The 21,962-nt window shown below is 41.2% G+C and overlaps 1 protein-coding gene and 6 non-coding genes across 7 annotated transcripts in view; 2 read left to right on the forward strand and 5 right to left on the reverse strand.

The window, feature by feature from the left end:
• LOC145444712 (inactive hydroxysteroid dehydrogenase-like protein 1) overlaps window positions 1–21,962 on the forward strand; it is a 186,542-nt gene that overhangs the window by 80,295 nt on the left and 84,285 nt on the right. The window lies entirely within an intron of this gene.
• Window positions 597–670, forward strand: Trnai-aau (transfer RNA isoleucine (anticodon AAU)). Its single transcript has one exon. It is a non-coding gene; the product is annotated as a tRNA-Ile (tRNA).
• Trnaa-cgc (transfer RNA alanine (anticodon CGC)) lies at window positions 2,429–2,500 on the reverse strand. The gene has a single exon. It is a non-coding gene; the product is annotated as a tRNA-Ala (tRNA).
• Trnas-gcu (transfer RNA serine (anticodon GCU)) lies at window positions 2,503–2,584 on the reverse strand. The gene has a single exon. It is a non-coding gene; the product is annotated as a tRNA-Ser (tRNA).
• On the reverse strand, window positions 6,785–6,856 carry Trnaa-cgc (transfer RNA alanine (anticodon CGC)). Its single transcript has one exon. It is a non-coding gene; the product is annotated as a tRNA-Ala (tRNA).
• Window positions 10,082–10,154, reverse strand: Trnaa-cgc (transfer RNA alanine (anticodon CGC)). The gene has a single exon. It is a non-coding gene; the product is annotated as a tRNA-Ala (tRNA).
• Trnas-gcu (transfer RNA serine (anticodon GCU)) lies at window positions 10,157–10,229 on the reverse strand. The gene has a single exon. It is a non-coding gene; the product is annotated as a tRNA-Ser (tRNA).

The raw sequence follows: 21,962 nt of genomic DNA on the forward strand, positions 1-21,962 counted from the left end.
GGCGCGGAATGGGCTGGCCTCAAAATAGCTGTATATCATATTCCCGCATCCATTCGTTGCACACTCCTACACTGAAGCATCCCAAAAGTATCCGATGGTATTTTACAGAGAAACCAAAATGTCGGACAAATCTTAATTATCAGTAATTCAAAGCAATTTGTGTAATATAAATGTCGGCACATTATTTCTTTGATCAAGCCGTATTGTAGAAACCACTTTTCTACGTGTCTCGTTTATTGGTTATGGCATACCTATAGTACCATCGAAAGGATATCGCGCGAGGCGCGACTAATGTTTTTGGTGTTGCAAAAAGTTCAACAAATATTACATGCATATTAAAATGTCACGACCCAAAGTTGTAACCTACGCGACCCATACTTCAAGAATCCCTGGTATAAAGTGACCCGAGTCTTTGATTCATATGTATCCTATAAATACCCTCACGGCTCACCTCGTTTCCTACTACTATGTGTTCTCCGAATAGGTGTTATTGTATATACTCTTGTTATCTATGGAATCGAGGCCATGAGGCCGAGCAGACCACTCCACGTCGGTCAATTTTTGATAATTAATGGTTACGCATTAACGCAAGGGTTGGCCGGTTAGCTCAGTTGGTTAGAGCGTCGTGCTAATAACGCGAATGTCGCGGGTTCGATCCCCGTACTGGCCACTTTTGACATATAATATTTTCTTTTACACAATACAGTTATATTCACGGTAGGGTTGGGATGCCAAACCTGATGCACGCCCGAGAACAGAGTTAGTCAGCTAGAAATATTTCATCTTATCGCAATTAGATTATAGCATTAAAATTATAGCACCACAGTTTCTTCCAAATTAGACTAGAATTTTAATTATAGTTACACATTTTTTTTCAAATTAGATTAAAACTTGAATTATAGTTGTACAGTTTTTTCCATATAAGTCTAGAATTAGAATTACTGAATTCGCGAAAACTTGGATATTGAATCGAGTTCAGTTATTCGTAGCAAACAGAGTCTATATTCTCATAAGCAGGATAATGGCTACGTCAAAATCGAATCAAATGTTCCCAAATGTCACTAAAAAGGGCCGTTGCAGTTACAAAAGTGATTAAGATCTTTCTGATAAAATAAAAAAATGCGGCAACAATACTCACTGCACTACCTCGTGCTAAAGTTAGTGTTGTAAGACTCTTCCCGAGTGGAGTTAAATTTGATCTCTCGTCGTCGATGGAAGAAGATCCATCCTGTCTTGTTTCTTAGAAATGTAAATTACCTGAATAAAATTAAAATTTCTGTCCATATCCGTCAGTTTTTTGCTATATTGATTGCAATTCATTTAGATGGCAATACGCGTACTTCATTCATATTATATATTGGACTCAAAATTTAGTAATTTTTCAAATAACACAATAATTCAATAACTGTTTCAATGCCATTTAAATAGAATACTGCAAAACAGAATCACTGCTATTAGGAATCATTTTTTAAAGAAATATGCTGATTCACTTGGTAAACAAAAATCTAATACATGTATAATTTCTGAGTAGAATTACAGGAATATTGGAGTCGGAGACGGAGTGTTTAAAGTTTCAGCAGTCAGAGTCGGTACATTGAAAATGCCTGAAATCGGAGTTGGTGAAAAATTGAACCGCCGTCACAGCCCTTCCCGGTTCCCCATACACGCCGGGTATGGGATTCGAGCGCACGGAGCAAATACGGCCACCCGTTTTGTGTGGTCTACTTCAGAGACGCCGATTATTGAACCAGAGACTTGACATCTGCGAAACGCGGGTTTGAGTTAGGTCTCCGAGCAACGACGATGGGATTGTAACCAGAGATTTCGGGCAGGCGTAAATATTTAATTCCTCCGGCCTCTGCTACAGAGCTCTCTTTTATCATAAATTATGTCCCAAACTCCAACTCCGGAGCTCATTGATACCACTGCTCTGATTCCAGCTCCGGATCTCTGAATGCCCGAGCGAAATGCCCGAAACTATGAAATGGGTCAGTCAGTATCATCGGGTGCAGCTATGAACAATTGAACATGTTAGTGTTCTGCTGGAAAATTCCCAACAACTTGGTTGGTTAGGAAACGTGATGCGATCCGTGCACGCTGCACATTGCCACTGAGCTACATCCCCTAGCGACGGAGATTGGATTAGAACACACGCGTGTGGCCTGGTTCTATGCCCACAATTAGAATTGTTCCGAATAAGTCATCTGCTTTGACCCGATTTTCCTTTGACCACTCGGCCATTCTGTTATGTAGGGCTCGGTTGTAGGCCAGCCATTAGAACTATTCTTCGTCATCCGAAATGAAAAAAATATATTTGTCCAAACAAGTTTCAAAACGAATGGGTTCGGTTGTAAGCCAGCCATTAGAACTGTTGTTCGTCATCCGAAATGAAAAAATTAATATTTGTACAAGCAAGTTTCAAAACGAATGGAGACGCCGGGGATTGAACCCGGGACCTCACACATGCGAAGCGTGCGCTCTACCACTGAGCTACGTCCCCTACGACGAGGATGGGATTTGAACCCACGCGTGCAGAGCACAATGGATTAGCAGTCCATCGCCTTAACCACTCGGCCACCCCGTCTCATGGGACAGTCAACAGGCCTATACAGCGACATTTATTAGGAAGTCATCAAAAATTGACATATTTAGTAGTCCATGTAGGCAGTGAATTATTATCACTAATAATTGTAAAAATGAGACATTGTGGCGATTATCACCTTATTGGTCTGGTGCGGCACGGCAAAAATATCGTATTACATGTCGAATATCATTTAACTATAAATTGCTAAATTAACACATTGCTGGACAGGACGAACTCGGGTACTAGGCATAAGTTACACAAAGGCGTGTCGATGCATCCTATTTTTTAAAAATGCCCTTCCAAGCGCCAATGGCCGTATCGGAGACGGAATATTGTCTTTCCATACAAACGCGATCTGTGCATTGAGGGAAACGTCGTCTTTACCGTTTGGTGGAAGCGTTTGTTGTGGTTTCCCGTCTCTGTTGAACGGTAAATAGTTTCCATAGATATCGAACACGAGGGCTGTGGATTCGAAGTCGCAGTTCCCTACTATTTTTCCTTATGGATTGGAAGCCACACAAATATTGTAATATACCGATTAGATGTAATCAAGCACTTCACCCATTTGCATCGAACCTTTGCGTAACAATGGACTGTACGGTGGACCGATGACATAGTGGTCGGAAGCATTGTTTAGCAATTAATTTCCTGCAGTAACGTCATGTGAAGTCGACGTGGGCGCGAAAAATGTAGTAAACGTATTATTTTCTGAGCATAATTGTACAGACGCGGTCAGTAACGAAGTACTTCTACTTGAAGTAGATTTTGCCTGCTCGCACTACTTATTAAGTAGTTTTGATTTTAAACTACTTCTATTTCTACTTGACAGTTTTCAGTTTTTTAAGGGTAAAATATGCGTAGAATACCTACTGACTTACTTACTTGTCAACCACCACTCCTACTTCTACTTGATTATAAATTTCGGCGTTACTTCCACGTCTACTTAGGTAGCGACAGTGATTACTTTGACCACCTCTGGAATTATAAGAATGTATATAGGAGTTACAGTGAGAGGCAGAATAAGTATATTGAGAATGTCGGAGTTGTTGGTAAAGCAGTGGTTCTTGTACTTTTTCGACCGCGACCACATTCTGAGATTCAATGGCATCTCGCGACCCAAGCCTCACACATCAAAAGGAATACATTTTAATATTGTTATACCCTGTTTACGGGCATGTATGTTATAGAGAACGCGCAGACAACAGTTGTACTCATCGCAGCTCTATATGAAACATGTTTGACGATTTCAAATTGTAGTGCATTATTCTCCTCTGGGGACCGCATTTGTACTGCACTTGTACTCCTATCTACTCAGATTGCAAGGACCGGACTATTCGGTGCCGACCATTTGACGACCGTACACACCAATATCGAAGGTATTGACCAACCGGCGATGATCAATTTTGGCCAAGGTTTTATCGCCGCCGACCTGTTTGGTGCCGCACTTTACTCAACCCGTATGTTGGCCAGAACTTATTGCCTTCATGCGTCCCGGCGCGGAATGGGCTGGCCTCAAAATAGCTGTATATCATATTCCCGCATCCGCTCGTTGCACACTACTACACTGAAGCATCCCAAAAGTCTCCGATGGTTTTTTACAGGGAAACCAAAATGTCTGACAAATCTTAACTATCATTAATTCAAACAATTTGTGTAATAAAAATGTCGGCACATTTCTTTGATGAAGCCGTATTGTAGAAACCACTTTTCTACGTGTCTCGTTTATTGGTTATGGCATACTTAGTAACATCGAAAGGATATCGCGCGAGGCGCGACTAATGATTTTGGTGTTGCAAAAAGTTCAACAAATATTACATGCATATTAAAATGTCACGACCCAAAGTTGTAACCTACGTGACCAATACTTCAAGAACCCCTGGTATAAAGCGACCCGAGTCTTTCATTCAAATGTATACTATAAATACCCTCACCTCGTTTCCTACTACTATGTTTTCTCCGAATAGGTGTTATTGTATATTCTCTTGTTATCTATAGAATCGAGGCCATGAGCAGATAGGCCGAGCAGGCCACTCCACGTCGGTCAATTTTTGATAATTAATACTTACGTGTTAATTCAGGAGTCGGCCGGTTAGCTCAGTTGGTTAGAGCGTCGTGCTAATAACGCGAATGTCGCGGGTTCGATCCCCTTACTGGCCAGTTTTACAATGTTTTTCTGTTACATAATAACAACAGTTTCATTCACGATAGCGTTGGGATGCCAAACCTGATGCACGCCCGCAGGAACAGAGTTAGTCAGCTAGAAAAATTTCATCTTTTCGCTATTAGATTAGCATTAAAATTATAGCACCACAGTTTCTTTCAAATTAGACTATAGAATTTTAATTAAAGTTACACATTTTTTTCAAATTAGATTAAATCTAGAATTATAGCTGTACAGTATTTTTCCATAAAGTCTAAAATTCAGGAAAACTTGGATATCGAATCGACTTCAGTTCGTAGCAAATCAGATTCTATATTCTCATAAGCAGGATAATGGCTACTTTAAAATCGAATCAAATGTTCCCAAATGTCACTCAAAAGGGTCGTTGCAGTTACAAAAGTGATTAGGATCTTTCTGATAAAATAAAAAATGTGGCAACAATACTCACTGCACTACCTCAGGCTACAGTTAGTGTTGTAAGACTCTTCCCGAGTGGAGTTAGTTAAATTTGATCTCTCGTCGTCGATGGAAGAAGATCCATCCTGTCTTGTTTCTTAGAAATGTAAATTACCTGAATAAAATTAAAATTTCTGTCTATATCCGTCTGTTTTTTTTTTTTCTATATTGATTGCAATTCATTTAGATGGCAGTACGTGTACTTCATTAATATTATATATTGGACTCAAAATTTAGTAATTTTTCAAATAACACAATAATTCAATTAATTATTAATTTTTAGGTTCATGGTGTTTCGACAGGATATTGCTTATAATGATTCCTGAAATGCTAACTTTCAGAACGTCCCACTTTCACTCCAGAGGTTTTGTATGACATCGCTTACGCTGATCAGATGGTGAAGAGGAGCCTAGATAAACCTTCCAACACGTGGCGAGATAGCGTGGTGGTATAATCCACAGCTGCAACTAGAGAGAGAGAGAGAGAGAGAGAGAGATATGATATTCTTTTTCGCCTGCACCATCGAGATGCTTTGACGACGGAGTTGCGATACGGCCCCCGTTTTTTTTTTCTCCTCCATGCTATCCGTGATCGCTGAGCGCCCAGCAGGATAGCTGCGGATACCATTTTTCGAGTCTTTGGTATGACCCGGCCGGGGATCGAACCCACGACCTACCGCTCGAGAAGCCGGACGCATAACCATTACACTATCTCGCTCGGCTGCTAATAGGAATCAGTTTTAAAAGAAATATGCTGATTCACTTGGTAAATAAATATCTAATACATGCATAATTTCTGAGTATAATTACAGGAATATTGGAGTCGGAGATGGAGTGTTTAAACTTTAAAGTTTCAGCAGTCAGAGTCGGTACATTGAAAATGCCTGAAATCGGAGTTGGTGGTAAATTGAACTGCCGTCACAGTACTTCCCGGTTCCCCATACACGCCGGGTATGGGAATCCCGTGCATTGATCAAATACGGCCACCCGTTTTGTGTCGTCAAGTTCAGAGACGCGGGTTATTGAACCAAAAACCTCACATCTGCAAAACGTGGGTTTGAGTTAGGTCTCCGAGCAACGAAGATTGGATTGTAACCAGGATTTTGAGCAGGCGGAAATATTTAATTCCTCTGGCCTCAGCTCCAGAACTCTCTTTTGTCATAAATTATGTCCCCAGCTCCCGCTCCGGAGCTCATTGATACCACTGCTCTGATTCCAGCTCCGGATCTCCGAATGCCTGAGCGAAACTATGAAATGGGTCAGTCAGTATCATCGGTAGCAGCTATGAACAATTGAACATGTTAGTGTTCTGCTGGCAAATCCCCAACAACGTGGTTGGTTAGGAAAGGTGATGCGATCCGTGCACACTGCCACTGAGCTACATCCACTAGCGACGGAGATTGGATTCGAACACACGCGTGTTGCCTGGTTCTATGCCCACAATTAGAATTTCTCCGTTTTGTCCCGATTTTCCTTGACCACTCGGCCATTCTGTTATATTGGGCTCGGTTGTAGGCCAGCCATTAGAACTATTGTTTGTCATCCGAAATGAAAAATATTTGTCCAAACCAGTTTCAAAATAAATGGAGACGCCGGGGATTGAACCCGGGACCTCACACATGCGAAGCGTGCGCTCTACCATTGACCTACGTCACCTACGACGAGGATGGATTAGCAGTCCATCGCCTTGACCACTCGGCCACCCAGTCTCACGGGATAGCTATTCGGGCGACAGAGACATTTATTAGGAAGTTATCAAAAATTAACATATTTAGGTGTCCAGGCAGTAGCTAGTTTCCAAAGAAATAGAACACGGGATTGAACCCGGGACAGGGGTTGTGGATTCGAATCCGCAGTTCCCTACTATTTTCCCTTATGGATTGGAAGTCACACAAATATTGTAATAAACCGATTAGATGTAATCGCTGTTATGCATTACTTTGGTAATTTTTCGACCATACCGACTTTGTTGTACTTCGTGACAATGTTGTGGGATTATCAGGACTTCGGAAATGTGTTATTTCCAGGAACGTTCGTATAGCTTTGTACTATATGTTTCGGATGCTGCGATAGGCCAATCATGGTTTTAAGGTTCCCAGAGTTGAAAATAGTACCGAAACTACAATTTTCGTTGATAAATTAACTTGCAGTAGAAAGGAGCGTATAATTTCATTACTCGAAAGAATCTTCTTTTACTACTCGACTCGAATCACTAAAATTAATACTCGAATCATTGTGCCCATCCCTACTCGCCTGTTGGCTATAGCATACCTAACACGGTGACTTCGCACACGCACAAATAATATCCACAAAACACCGCGCGAAGCGGGACGAATTTTTTGATGTTGCAAAAAGTTCAGCAAATATTACATACATATTAAAATGTCGCGACCCAAAATTGTAACCTTCGCGACCCATACTTTAAGAACCCCTGGCATAAAGTGACCTCACACTTTGATTCATATGTATCCTATTAATACGCTCATCTCGTTTCGTACTACTATGTGTTCTCAAAATAGCAGTTACTATAATATTCTCTTCTTATCCGTGAAATCGAGGCCACGAGCAAGTAGGCCGAGCAGGCCACTCCACGTCGGTCAATTTTTGATACAGAATAGTTACGCTTCAGCTTAGGAGATGGCCGGTTGGTTAGAGCGTCGAGCTAATAACGCGAATGTCGCGGGTTCGATCACCGTACTGGCCATCTTTAACATATAATGTTTTTCTATTACATAATACATTTACATTCCCGGTAGCGTTGTAATGCCAAACCTGATGCACGCCGGGGAACAGAGTACGTCAGCTTGAAAAATTTCAGATTTTCGCAATTAGATTAACATTAGAGTACTCAAGTCATTTCCTCTACTTCTGGTACTTACTCAAGTAGATCTTTTTTCGCTACGTTTACTTCTACTTCGTAATATTTTGTGAACTACTTACTTACTTTTCGCTATTTTCAGTTTGTCAAGTAGAAGTAGTTTAATCCCCCAATCAGAAAGATAGCCTAAGGAGTTTCGGGGCTGTTTTCACGTATTACCAACTTTTAATTTTCGTAAAAGTCATGTAATACCCCGAATTTTCGTTGCGCTTCGCGCACAGTAGAAATGGAGTAACAAATATGTTTTAACGAAAGTATCGCTGAATATAATTCAGATGCCGGGTTTCGTGGTTCCGTTCACAACGCATTGTCGCCTATACCAAATATTTCATCACAGTAAGTATGGTCCGCCATAACGTTTGAAACTATCGTTTCGCAATCTAGCAGTAACCTATTATACCTAATCCAGAAAAGTGGACTTCGACTTTTTTTTCAACGTTATACCTGTTTTAGCAGACCACCGTTGAAACTTTCTGCTCAAAAGACATGAAATATATTTTCCACTTTTTAGAAGTAGTATTTGTATTTTTCTTTCAATTACGAGTATTATACGTTGAGTTCTAATTATAGCTTCAATTCTTTTGTGTGGAAAACATACATGTTTTAGTATACAAGCAAGCGTAGTAATGCATTACATTTTCCGAAAATAAAGCTATACACTATATGGCATTTTTACGATATGCCATATTTTGAATTAACGTAAAGTGTTAAAGCCATATCCGACACAACTTCTCCGTATTGCTCTTCGACTGAAGTAGGGGTCTAATATCATGGGGAGGGCTTACCATGATATTCTCTAAAACGGGGTGTTCGAGTAAACAAAGAACTAGTATCGCATTTCCATATCAATACTATCATTTACATCGCATGATGTGGACGACTGCTTATTCTGTCAAAAATTGACACCTCCTGGGATGCATCAATATGAATCAAGCTCTCTGCACCTTCCGCATACCTCAATTTGCAGCGTTAGACAGTCCATACGAACGAATTACTATACTTACTTACTTGAGTAAATTTAAAGTCAGTAAATTCTACTTCTATTTCAAGTAGTTTTAGGTTGCCTATGAAAGAAGTACTTCTACTCGTACTAGAGTAGATTTTTTCGTCGCTACCTCTACTTCTACTTGAGTAGCTTTCTTGACTACTTCGATCACCTCTGAGATAGTCAGCAAATGATGCTTATTCAACCAATCAAATTGATATCGTTTTCTGATGTAAAAAAACTCTAGCAGTCGTACGGCGTCAATCTTGATTTCATATGTTTATTGTATCATGTAAACCAAATCCGTGCGATTGGGGTGTTGGCTATTGCTGTATAACTTGTTAAAGGGTTGATATCGGTGGCAAGTACAGAAACCCTTTTACACAAGTCCTCGTCGACATTGTTGGCAAAGCGACAGAAGATATTGATTTCATGGGATTATTATATCATTTGATTGCCCCAGTTGATCCATTTGGCGACGTTTAAAACGTCAATATGCACTTCAGCATTGTGGCATTATGTGGCCCGAGTCGTCGCTGGGTATCGTGTTGTACATAGATATATCACTTCACTGAAATGTAGGGTTGGAATTAGTAATATGACGTCACATGAGGTTCACGTTCGCGTTCACATAGAACCTTTCCAAAAGGTTCACGTTCACACGAACCTGAACCTTTTAGAGGTTTGCACCATGCCTAGTCGGTACATTGGAAATGCCTGAGTTTGTGGTAAATTGAACAACCGTCACAGTCCTTCCCGGTTCCCCGGTTCTGTCAACTCTGTCAACAAAAGGAGTTCGCGTACCACCTGAAAATAGCACATTGAACGCTCTCTCGTTTGAAATTTCATGCTGGTGACGTCATATTTTGTTATACGATTGTTCATATACAATGTTCTTTCCAATTCTCAACTAGTTGCCGACGATTACCCCTGAAGAGTGTCAGCCGAAATATTCGGGTTTATTTCAATATCAATATACTATTCAAAAATATATTTGTATAATAAGTTTCAAAGCGAATGGATGCGCCGGGGTTTGAACCCGGTACCTCATGCATGCGAAGCGTGCGCTCTACCACTGAGCTACGTCACCCTGCGACGGAGATGGGATTCGAACCCACTCACAATGGATTAGCAGTCCATCGCCTTAACCACTCAGCCACCCCGTCTCACGGGATGGCTATACGGCCGACAGAGACATTTATTAGGAAGTTATCAAAAATTAACATGTTTTTGTGTCCGGGCAGTAGATAGTGTCCAAAGAAATAGAACACTAGATTGAACCCGGGACCGGGGTTGTGGATTCGAAGTCGCAGTTCCGTACTATTTTCCCCTATGGATTGGAGTCACACAAATTTTTGTAATAAACCGATTAGATATAATCAAGCACTGCATCGCTTTGCAGCGAACTTTGTTACGTAACCATGGACTGTATATACGGTGAACCGATGACAAGTGACAACATGGCCGAAAGCATTGCTTAGCAATTAATTTCCTACAGTGACGTCATGTGAAGTCACCGTGGACGTTAAAAATGTAGTAAACGTATTATTTTCTGAGAGGATTTACAGAAATGTACATAAGAGTTACAGTCAGAGTCGGAACAAGCATATTGTAAATGTCGGAGTTGTTAGTATAAAGCAGTGTTTCTGAAACCCCACATATCAAAAGTAATACATATTAATATTGTTATGCCCTGTTTACGGGCATGTATGCTTTAACGCAGAGCGAACGTTTGTAGTTGTATAATTGTATTTCTGACTCCAAATGTATTATTGACTCCAAGAAGGTTGCGTTTACAATTCGCTGCGTGTTTCTTCTTCCGTTCGACGACCGGCGTAACCCACGCCGTACGACCTTGTTGGCTGACGTACCACCAGGCCTGTCTATTGCACACGTATTCGATGTATCACACTGACGAATATATTTTGTTTCCGTCTCCCCGGCTTGTAACTTTATTGAATATCACGTACGGTTCAAAATGCAATATTAATTTCTCGCCATTAGCGAAGTACTTATAAATGTCTATCGACTTCCGAACCAGCTAATAATCATGAATGTATATCGACTTCCGAGTCAGCTAATAATCATGAATGTATACATCAATTTCTCTACGTGGTATTACACACGTATATCTCGAAATGAACCCAACGTCGTACGATTTCATATTTCTTTATCTACGTTCACACGACAAATTATACGACTCACAAAAGTATTATCAGGTTTCAGTTCAGGGAACAATATAGTTCGTTAAAAGTTCCCCCTTGCTACCAAAAGAACTTGGTGTAAAAAAAACGAATATATTGTTCAAAATGTTCGGTTATAAATTATCCCCTTTCAGCCAAAGAACTTTGTGTAAAAAAAAAACGAACATACCTTTCAAAACCTTCTATGTAGAGTTATAACTAATCAGGGACTGGCGACAGGTAACAATTTTATATGCAGGAGCAAAGTAACTAATAAAACGAAATACCATCATAACATAGTATTCGGCTGATCTTGAAATGACTCGAAGTAACATCATTCTGTTTAGGCAGACTACTGAAATACAAATCAACAACATTAGGCGCTCAAAAAATCACAAACATCACAATACCTCAGACAATACATACACGATATTACGGCAACATTAAAGTATACATTACATTGGGCATTCGGAAAACCGATAATATCACTCGCACACGAACTAATTAGCAAGATACTGTTATGGGTATAAAAAAATCGAATATTCACCTGCAATCATTTTATTTTAAATTGATATGAAACTTCCTAATTCATATCACGAAGCATTTAACATTGGTATATACCAACAGAACGAGAGTGTGCCCTATTTATTGTATTACATGCAAAGCAATGTTTGCAAATATCATGCACTACCGCGGTGCATATTTTCTCAATGATATACTCAACATAAGGGTATCGTCGTATGGCAGAGGCCTAATATCTCTTCAAAAGGCTTGCAATATATCATTTTTCATCACACATACATATCAAGCTATTCAGCTATTGGATGCATCATGGCATCGAATAAATAGGGTAGCCTTCTTGCCACGGGTTTACCCGCACACATCTCTTAACAAAACATTATGCTATATAAGCACCTGCGTCCTACGGCTCTAGCAGCGGACGATTAGACTCGCAGGAAATGCGACCCCTACCTGGGTTTAGAAACCAATGATTGCAAGCTACTTTACAAAACTATACTTTGTCAATATCCCAATAACAGTAACCAACTAACGTCGTAGCGCAAGAGAATAAAATCGATCTACCTTACATTTTTCTAATCCGTGTGATGCATGCTTGGAGCACCACCGTCCGCAAATCTGCTTAACTTCTGCGATTTCCGACCAATTTCTGACACTGCAAACGTTGCCTTCATTATTGTCTTCTCTTTGGAGTATTGATCGTCGGGAGCACAACCCAGCTGCATTTCTTCCTGGCAATCGTCTCTTCGTTGTCAATTCTTCTTGCGAGAACGTCGCGCTGACTTTTGATGTATATCCTAGTCACTGATTGCTGATTGAACCTCCTCCCCGTCGTTGTGTGAGGCGAATCTTTATATTGATTGTTCCCGTGGTCCGTTGCTGTATTGCTCTTTCTCGCCGTCGTGCAAGGCGAATCTATATATTGATCGTTCCCGTGGTCCGTTGCTGTATTGCTCTTTCTCGCCGTCGTACAAGGCGAATATTTATCTGTCGCTCGGCCGGCCGGTCGTCTTGATTGATTGAACGTCGGAAGGTCAACCACTTTAACGCAGAGCGAACGTTTGTAGTTGTATAATTGTATATCTGACTCCAAATGTATTATTGACTCCAAGAAGGTTGCGTTTACAATTCGCTGCGTGTTTCTTCTTCCGTTCGACGACCGGCGTAACCCACGCCGTACGACCTTGTTGGCTGACGTACCACCAGGCCTGTCTATTGCACACGTATTCGATGTATCACACTGACGAATATATTTTGTTTCCGTCTCCCCGGCTTGTAACTTTATTGAATATCACGTACGGTTCAAAATGCAATATTAATTTCTCGCCATTAGCGAAGTACTTATAAATGTCTATCGACTTCCGAACCAGCTAATAATCATGAATGTATATCGACTTCCGAGTCAGCTAATAATCATGAATGTATACATCAATTTCTCTACGTGGTATTACACACGTATATCTCGAAATGAACCCAACGTCGTACGATTTCATATTTCTTTATCTACGTTCACACGACAAATTATACGACTCACAAAAGTATTATCAGGTTTCAGTTCAGGGAACAATATAGTTCGTTAAATATGCCATGGAGAACGCGCAGACAACAGTTGTTCGCAGCGCAGCTCTATGAAACATGTCTGACGCGCGCGATTTCAAATTGGGGTGCATTATTCTCCACTGGGTGTCGCATTTTACGGCATTTTTACTCCTATCAACTCAGATTTCAAGGACCGGACTATTCGGTGCCGACCATTTCGACGACCGTACATACCAATATCGAAGGTTTTGACCGAACATCGTTGAAAAGTTTTGGCCAGGGTATTATCGCCCCTGACCTGTTTGGTGCCGCCCTTTGCTCAGCTCGTATGTTGGCCAAAACTTATTGTCTTCATGTGTCCCGGCGGAAAAGGAGTTGACTTCGAAATACCTATGTCATGTGTCATATTTCTGCAATTTGTGTAATACAATGGTCGGCACATTTTTAAGATCAGGCCGTATTGTAGAAACGACTTTTTTACGGTCCTCGCTAATTGGCGATAGTATATAGCAGTGATTCCCAAGTGCGGCCCCAAAAATATATTAAGAAGTCGATTTATGACAAAAAAATGAAATTTATATTTATAAAAACTCTTCCTTGGCTTGGCCTCTGTAGTTGTTAATGATAGAATTGCAGGAATGTTGTGAGTATAGACTGCTAACGTTACGTTACTACTGTTTCAATGCAATGTGCCCTAACTTTCAAGTTGAACGAGGAGTAGCTATAGATATAAATAGGTATTGATAACTTTGAAAACCGGAGTAAAATCCTGAAAAATTGGTAAATTTTTGCACTTCGTGGTCGCTTGAATAAAAATCAAAAAGAGGCTCAGCTCCTGTAAAATACAGTTTTTCTTTCACATTAACAGGTGGTTGACTGAAAAAAAGGTCAACTTTCCGGTCCAGCTCCCGAAATAGTCGCCGTAGCGTTCCTACAGTGTTGACATAATGTATATCAGTCGCATTTCGCCTTATATGCAACCAAAATCCTCAAAAAAGAAGACATTTGGGCGTCCTCCGGGGACACTTTGAAAGAATCACTAGATGTGCAACACGTGACTCACGGATGAATACGCTGAGATGCATACTGCCTAGCCGGCTAAAAGCAGCATAATTGGTAGTCCTTTAGTCAGGGCCGTAACTGCCGCACCCCAAACCCCCCAATTGATGGGGTCCGAGCTCGAAGGGGGCCCGAAATTATTTCGTGAATTAGCATAAATTATAAAGTATTTTTTGAAAATTTATGCAACTTTTTCAAAAAATTTTCGCGCCTTGCGCGATTTCAATTCGCCCCATATCTTGATTATTGGGTACTCTTCCCCAAGAAAAAATACGCAAGATTTATAGAAATGGGCATACCAGCATTGGCCATGACCGCACCACAACGCACCAAGACATATAAAGTTTCAGGCCGTGTAACATGTGACTCCAGAAATGTGTCAGAACGATCCGCAACGAGAAAGCCTTGGCCGTAAAGGACTGCTTTTATGCTGACCAAAAACTTCGAAATACCAAAAACTTCGTTATATATACAAAATACATATAGGTTTAATTGTCCACATATGGGCACCTAATTGACTGGCGCCGAATGTTCTTGTCATGGCAATCTGAACCTCACAAGACAAATACCATCCCGCAGGAAAGAAAATTATATGCCAGTGAAGAAATATCAATCTGAAATCGTGTGATCTTTCGGCTAATTAGGTTTGGTCAATTCTACATTTTTTGATATAGCAGACAGGAGGTCACGAAATAACATAATAACATTATGTAAAGAAGTCAGACCTAGGGGTCCGCCCGCCCAAAGATGTTTAATTTTACGGGGTCTGCAGTTTCAAAGACCCCTCTCACTCAGCTCTACCGGAAAATCTGATTATGTGGGCAAAGAGGACAACCATGCAATTCCCGATCTTATTCACCGATTCTATCATGAATTATCGAAATATTTGCGCGTCGCGCTGTCTCACTAAACAGTACAATTTTAATTTCGTGGCAAAAGCGAACAACGTGATGCGAGATCAATTTATCACCCTATGCGAGCCCGGGCTCCTGACGAAGTGCTGTTACGTTCCTGCCAACGGGTATACCCCCGGAGATGTTTAATTACTATTGAGGGGGCCTATACCTCTTCAAACACACCTCACTCAGCTATACCGATAAATCAGATTACGTGAACGGAGACAGGATGAAAATTGATAGCAATACATGCAATTCCCGATCATATTGACCGATTCAGTCATGAAACTAAAGAAATTTCTCGCGCTTCGCGCGTTTAGGCGAGGAAAACTGATACACTCAACAAACGCACACCCAATGCAGCAGATAAGTAGCGGTAAACAGTGTACAGTTTTGAAATCTCGCCAGGGCAATAAAACTACTCCGAAATAGCCATGGCGACTGCTTGGGTCCGTTTCATAGCCGTAGTATTCGTGCGGCCCCGACCGTACTCTGAAATTCTAAATTTGGCCCTCACACCGAAAAAGTTTGGGAACCACTGGTATATAGCCTATCTAACACAGTGATCTCGGATACGCACAAACAGTTTGTCAACGACAGCAATATGTCACCTTATAGTCAACGACATCTTTGAAACCTCCTCATTGAACACCACACTGTTCGCTTATGATACTCACCTCCTCTCTTACGCATCTTCGACGGCAGAGCTGGATGCCCTGACTGGTGACCAAATGCCCAAAGTGTACGAGTGGACGGCCCGAAATAACCTTTGCATAAACGCCTCGAAATCCCAATTGCTGACAGCAAATTCAAAAAATAACCTAACCGTTAACATCGCAAGTCAGCCCGTTTCCAACACAGATAATGCCAAATATCTCGGGGTTTTATTGGACTCGGACATGTTATGGAAGAGTCATATTCAGTCCCTAGACACTAAATTATCACCGAAGTGCGGCCTGTTCTACATCCTTGGACGCTTCATGCCAGCCTGGGTTCTTCCGATACTCTTTAAATCCTTAATCCAATCGAAGCTACAATCTGGCATCCTTTGTTGGGGGGCTGCCAATAAAACTGCACTCGAGCCACTGCAAAAACTACAACAAAAGGTGCTCCGCATCATAGCTAGAGCCCCACACGGGCCTGGTTGTCCACCCAACAAGTTGCTGCTGAAGAGATTCAGTGTCCATAGAAGATATGCGGAAAGTTTATGTATTTGTTCCACTGCGGTCGTTGCCCCGAATATTTCAATGACTTTTTTACCGCGGAATCAAAAGCGCACAAGTACAACACACGTGCGTCCACGTCGTCCAAATATCATATGATCTACCGAAAAGACCATCGCTCCATCAAATATGCCGGACCTGATTTGTGGAACAGTATCCCGCCGGTCATGTCCACATTCAAGTCGAAATACAAGCAATTGCTACCGAATGAATACTAGTCTATCCTCAAGATTACCGGACCACGACTGACCTATCGATCTCGCCTTCCATGACATGCCACCCCATTTTTGTCGCTTACTTTTTTCTAAACTTTCTTCTCTACCTTTCATTCAGTGTGCACGCCTCCTCTCTACATCGCCTAGGCCTAGGCCAAGGTGGGTGTCTGATTCCATAGACTACTCCAAGTCGCTACGACACCTTCCTATCTTTTCATTGTATCGCATTTTGTGGTGTATTGAACTGATAAAATTGCTAATAAACCAATGATGATGATATCCACAGGACGGTCCGTGGACACATGAGCATGCGACATTACAGCATGTGACAATTTGGCATACGACACATGAGCATGTGGGTTAAATTACGGGTTAGGGGTAGGCTTGGGTTGGATTTATGGTTGGGTTAGAGTTAGGCTTTAGGTTATATAGGATATATATAAGGGTTAATTTCAGTGCTATGCTTCGGGTTAGGGTCAGTTTTTGGGTTATATAGTCACATGCTGAAGTGACGCATGTTGTTGTGTTCCATGCTGAACTGCATTTTTCCATTGTGTCGCATGCTCATATGTCGGGCAACCCCACACGGCATCGCTCGAAGCGAGACGAATGTTTTTGGTGTCACAAGAAATTCAACAAATATTACAAACATATTAAAATGTCGCTCTTGTGCCGTCACGACCCATACTTTAAGAACACCTGGTATAAAACGACTCGACTCTTTGATTCACATGTATCCTATTGATAATAAGACTAGCAGTTATCATATATTCTCTTCTTATCTTCAGAAACGAGGCCACGAGCAAGTCAGCCGAGCAGGCCATTCCACGTCAGTAAATTTTTGATGATTAAGTTACGCATCGCTTCAAGAGGGGGCCGGTTAGCTCAGTTGGTTAGAGCGTCGTGCTAATAACGCGAATGTCGCGGGTTCGATCCCCTTACTGGCCAGTTTTACAATGTTTTTCTGTTACATAATAACAACAGTTTCATTCACGATAGCGTTGGGATGCCAAACCTGACGCACGCACGGGAACAAATTTCAGTTTTTCCCAATTAGACGAACATTAGATTAGATTGGCATCACAGTTTCTTCCAAATAGGACTAGAATTAGAATTGCAGCTACACAGTTTTTTTTTCAAATTACATTAGAACTACAATTATAGCTGTACAGTTTTTCCCCAAATTACATTATAATTATTGAATTCGCGAAAACTTGTATATTGAATCAAGTCCAGTTCGTAAGAAATCAGAGTCTATCCTCATAAGCATAGTAATGGCTAATAGCAGAGGGGAGGCCAACCTTTTCGGCCTAATGGCCACATACAGTTGACGACGCATTGCGCGGGCCACTAGCCGCGCTAAGCGCGATGTATTTTCAAAGTTTATAGGTGAATAATGTTATATCTTGATTATATTGCGAGTCTACTGTATATCGCTGGGCTCAGTTTGCAAGGACAGGACTATTCAGCGCTTGGACATATCGATATGGAAAGCTTTTGCAAGATGCATCTCTCATTTTGTGCCTAGTTTTCATCGTCGACGGTCTTTCTGCGAGCGCAAACGCAGGGTCGCATGTTGGACGACACTTTATCTCGTGATTGTGAATATAGTTAGACTCAATCTATTACATTAGGCGTTTTCTTTTTCATTTTCAGGAGGGGTACCAATATTGAAAGCAAGAAATCGTGTGACAACATATCTCGCGAAGCGTGAAGAAAATTTTTATTTCTGATAAATCGACCGTTAAATATTCTACTTTATTGTAATGTGCGAAGATATACCGAAATGTAACTGGCCCATGGATCTGTCAATGCGTCGGAGCTGATATTTTAGTGATATAACATCTCAAATGTTGCGGCCAGACTAATCAAATTTTTGGTTGGCCTTGCAACGTTGCAAGTTCACAATCTGGGCAATCCATTTTTGATATCATAACTAATTTCGAAAATTACCTCGTGGGCCACCCCAGGGCTAATGTATGTACAGCAAGCCTGGCTCGTTTCGCACTATACAGTTAACCTGTAGTATTTTCAGATAGACCAGAAATTAGATTATAATTAAAGTTAGAGCAAATTAGATTAGAACTGGATCACCGGCATTTCGCTATTATTTGTCTAATTCAGGTGTCACCAACGCGGTGCCCGCGGGCTACCGGTGGCCCGCGAGAGCCAATTGAGTAGCCCACAGTCGCAATAGCTAATATTCAAATGACTCATTTGAAATGAGACAGTTAAAAGTGGAAGCGGAGAAGGGTTTCATATGGACAGCAGTTGAACATGGCTTTGTCAGTAGTATAGTAGATCGGTCGTGATGCGCCATAGGGTTCTTATGGGCGGGGTCGCATGCTAACGCGAAACCGGGGGTGGCATGCTAACGTTTTCGTCTTATGGCGGGGGTGGCATGCTAACGTTTTCGTCTTATGGCGGGGGTGGCATGCTAACGTTTTCGTCTTATGGCGGGGGTGTCATGCTAACGTTTTCGTCTTATGGGTGCGGTCGCATGATAACGCGAAACTCGTGGTGGCATGCTAACGTTTTCGTCTTATGGGTGCGGTCGCATGATAACGCGAAACTCGTGGTGACATGCTAATGTTTTTGGTATACGTGCGGCGACATGCTAACGACGATAAATGTGCCTGTCGTGTATTCTTACGGGATCTGTGGTGATTCACCATGTGTTCTTATGGGTGCGGTCGTGATTCGCACTTTCAGACATCTCTCGCGCGGTGTTGAATATGTACGAGTCGCCAACAATAACCGCGCGGACGGAAACGTGGTTTGTTGTGAGGATTAAGCAGTGCGACCTATATTTCGAATGACCTGCGCGCTGAATTATTTCTCGTCCAGACGCTACTATCGATTATTACACTAGACCGGTTAGTGTGAAATAGTTTGATCGTAAATTATAATATATGATGTAGTTTAGTCGTGTCAAATGACCGATCGTGTTCTCTTTCCTCGCTATTGATTGCTGCCTGAATAATACTACAGAATAGTCTGCTGTTCACAACCACAACAAGAATCACAAGTATACACATTTACACATTCGTTTATTACTCTGAAATCAAACTCTTCACAAAAACACGTACAATCGTATCATTCACTTTTTTATCATCACCGAAATTATCCAAGTATTCCTCGACTGAAAACCCTTGAGCTCTTTTTATCAAGAATGCAATAGCATGATCTCCACACACATCCGAAGTTTTACTCTGTAACTGTTTCCCAGTCACGGAAAATTCATCCGGCTCCAGGAATTCGATTATCTGAGGTTTTAGTGGTCCGAAACCTAGCGAATCATGAAAATGAGTATCGTCATCTCTGTATATAGACACCCAGTGAGACCCAGGCAAACTCGACTCGTCGTAATTAATGATGATAGCGAATTTTCCGGTAGTTGGTTTCTTCGGTAGCTGATCTACTGGATAAGTTCCTAGATATAGACTTTGTGTGTCAGGGTGGTTATAGAGAATATCATTGATCTCAGACGTATTCATATTTCGACGACTTGTCTTTTTTGATTCAACTGTAGAAGATGTTGAAACTCCTTCAAACATAACAAGGTTACGGAGGTTGGTAACGGCTTCGAGGTAGTCAAAACCAGATGCACAGTTCCTGTCTTATGAAGTTGATAACATCCCAAACTATTATCTGGTGTCAAATCAAACACAAAAAGAGTGTATCCGTTGACATAATCTTTGCGTGAAATATTTAAAGGTGCCTCGGATTCCCAGCGACCTGTCTGAGAGAATAGTGTCATATAACCTTCGAGTCCGCCGTGTTTATCAAAATCGAAATGAAATTCGCGTCCGTTAATTTGACGCCCATCCACACTTAACGAAAGATTTTGAACATCAAAGTGTTTAAAGTTGAATGGATTTTTGGTCCGAACACCGTTAAATGTCGTGGTCTCAACTAAACCAATTACGATCTTCTTTGGCATGGTGCCGCTAACTAACTCTCTATCAATTTTCGACAACCCCGCCGCGAATGTATGAGTCGACATTTGTAAGCGTATCCAGGGATACTTTGCAGTATTCTTCTGTAATACAGACTTGTGTGCTAAGCTTACACTTTCAGCGATCTTCATCTGTTTGACATACACCTCCATTTCGAGTAAAACAATTTGTACATCTTCCGCATCACCGAGCAGACAGAAATTATCTTCGTTACGTGTAAATTTTAATTTCATGTCGACATTATCCAACATACATCTAGACTGTTCAAAAAGACCCATTCGAATTTTTCCGATCAACTCTAACGGAGTGCTGTTTTTTGTAAGGTCTTTTCGTTTAACATATCCAGTATTCGCTGCACCAAGAACATCCATAGATCCAGCGACATCTTTATAAAAACCTTGTCCTTGCACAAAACTCTCCGAGGCACCGTGAGTATCATTCAACAACCGAGAGATATAAGCTTTGTAGGCATGACAATTATCTGAATTTGTGATAACCTCATTTGAAATAGTTACATCGATTTGTTTGAAAAGAGAATCCAACATGTTATTGACCAGCCCCACTTGTGTATCGTTTGCTAAATCAGTTCCATCGCGTTTAGTGAGCTTCAAACGTAATCTCAAGAACGTGTTTTGTAGATCCATATATCGATCCGTCCTTGGTAATTGTACTTCCATGACATTACCTAAACTATGGGGTTTGACGACGACATATTGCGATTCCTCAATACTGGTTTGTGTGTGGGGTATACTAAATATGTTTAATCCGGAGTTATGACATTCTCGGGAACCCGCATGCATCAACATAGTTCTTAGTCGAATATATCCTGTTGTTTACGACGACGTTTGGATGAAGTGTTCTTTGACTTTGTTTTTTTCCTTTTTATAGCTTTTGGGGTTAAAATTTTATCAATCACTCGACCACCAGCTTGTTTACTTCTCTTGACAACACTAGACTTGATCGAGTTACCCCGTAATAGATCTCTCGCTATTTCACCTCCAGTCCGTAACAATTGACCACCGGCGTATTTCGCAATAGGTGTCACTAAACGACCGAGTGATTTAAACAAACTCCCGATACCGGAACCGGCTTGAACTCCACCACTGAAATATCCATAACCATCGCCTGTCTGGTTATAATGACGATGGACAGAATGATGATCACACGTGAAAACAACTTTCATAATCGCTTCCTAATGTTAAATGTAGCTTGCAATGAACGACTTATTATATTTATAGGTTCCCCAAACTCATCCCTGAGGTAAAGACATACAGAATCTACAACATCTTTTGAAACAGGGAAATAA

This window comes from Botryllus schlosseri, chromosome 8 (assembly GCF_051294905.1).
Source record: "Botryllus schlosseri isolate E-star chromosome 8, Bs_hap1, whole genome shotgun sequence".
Lineage (NCBI taxonomy): Eukaryota > Metazoa > Chordata > Ascidiacea > Stolidobranchia > Styelidae > Botryllus > Botryllus schlosseri.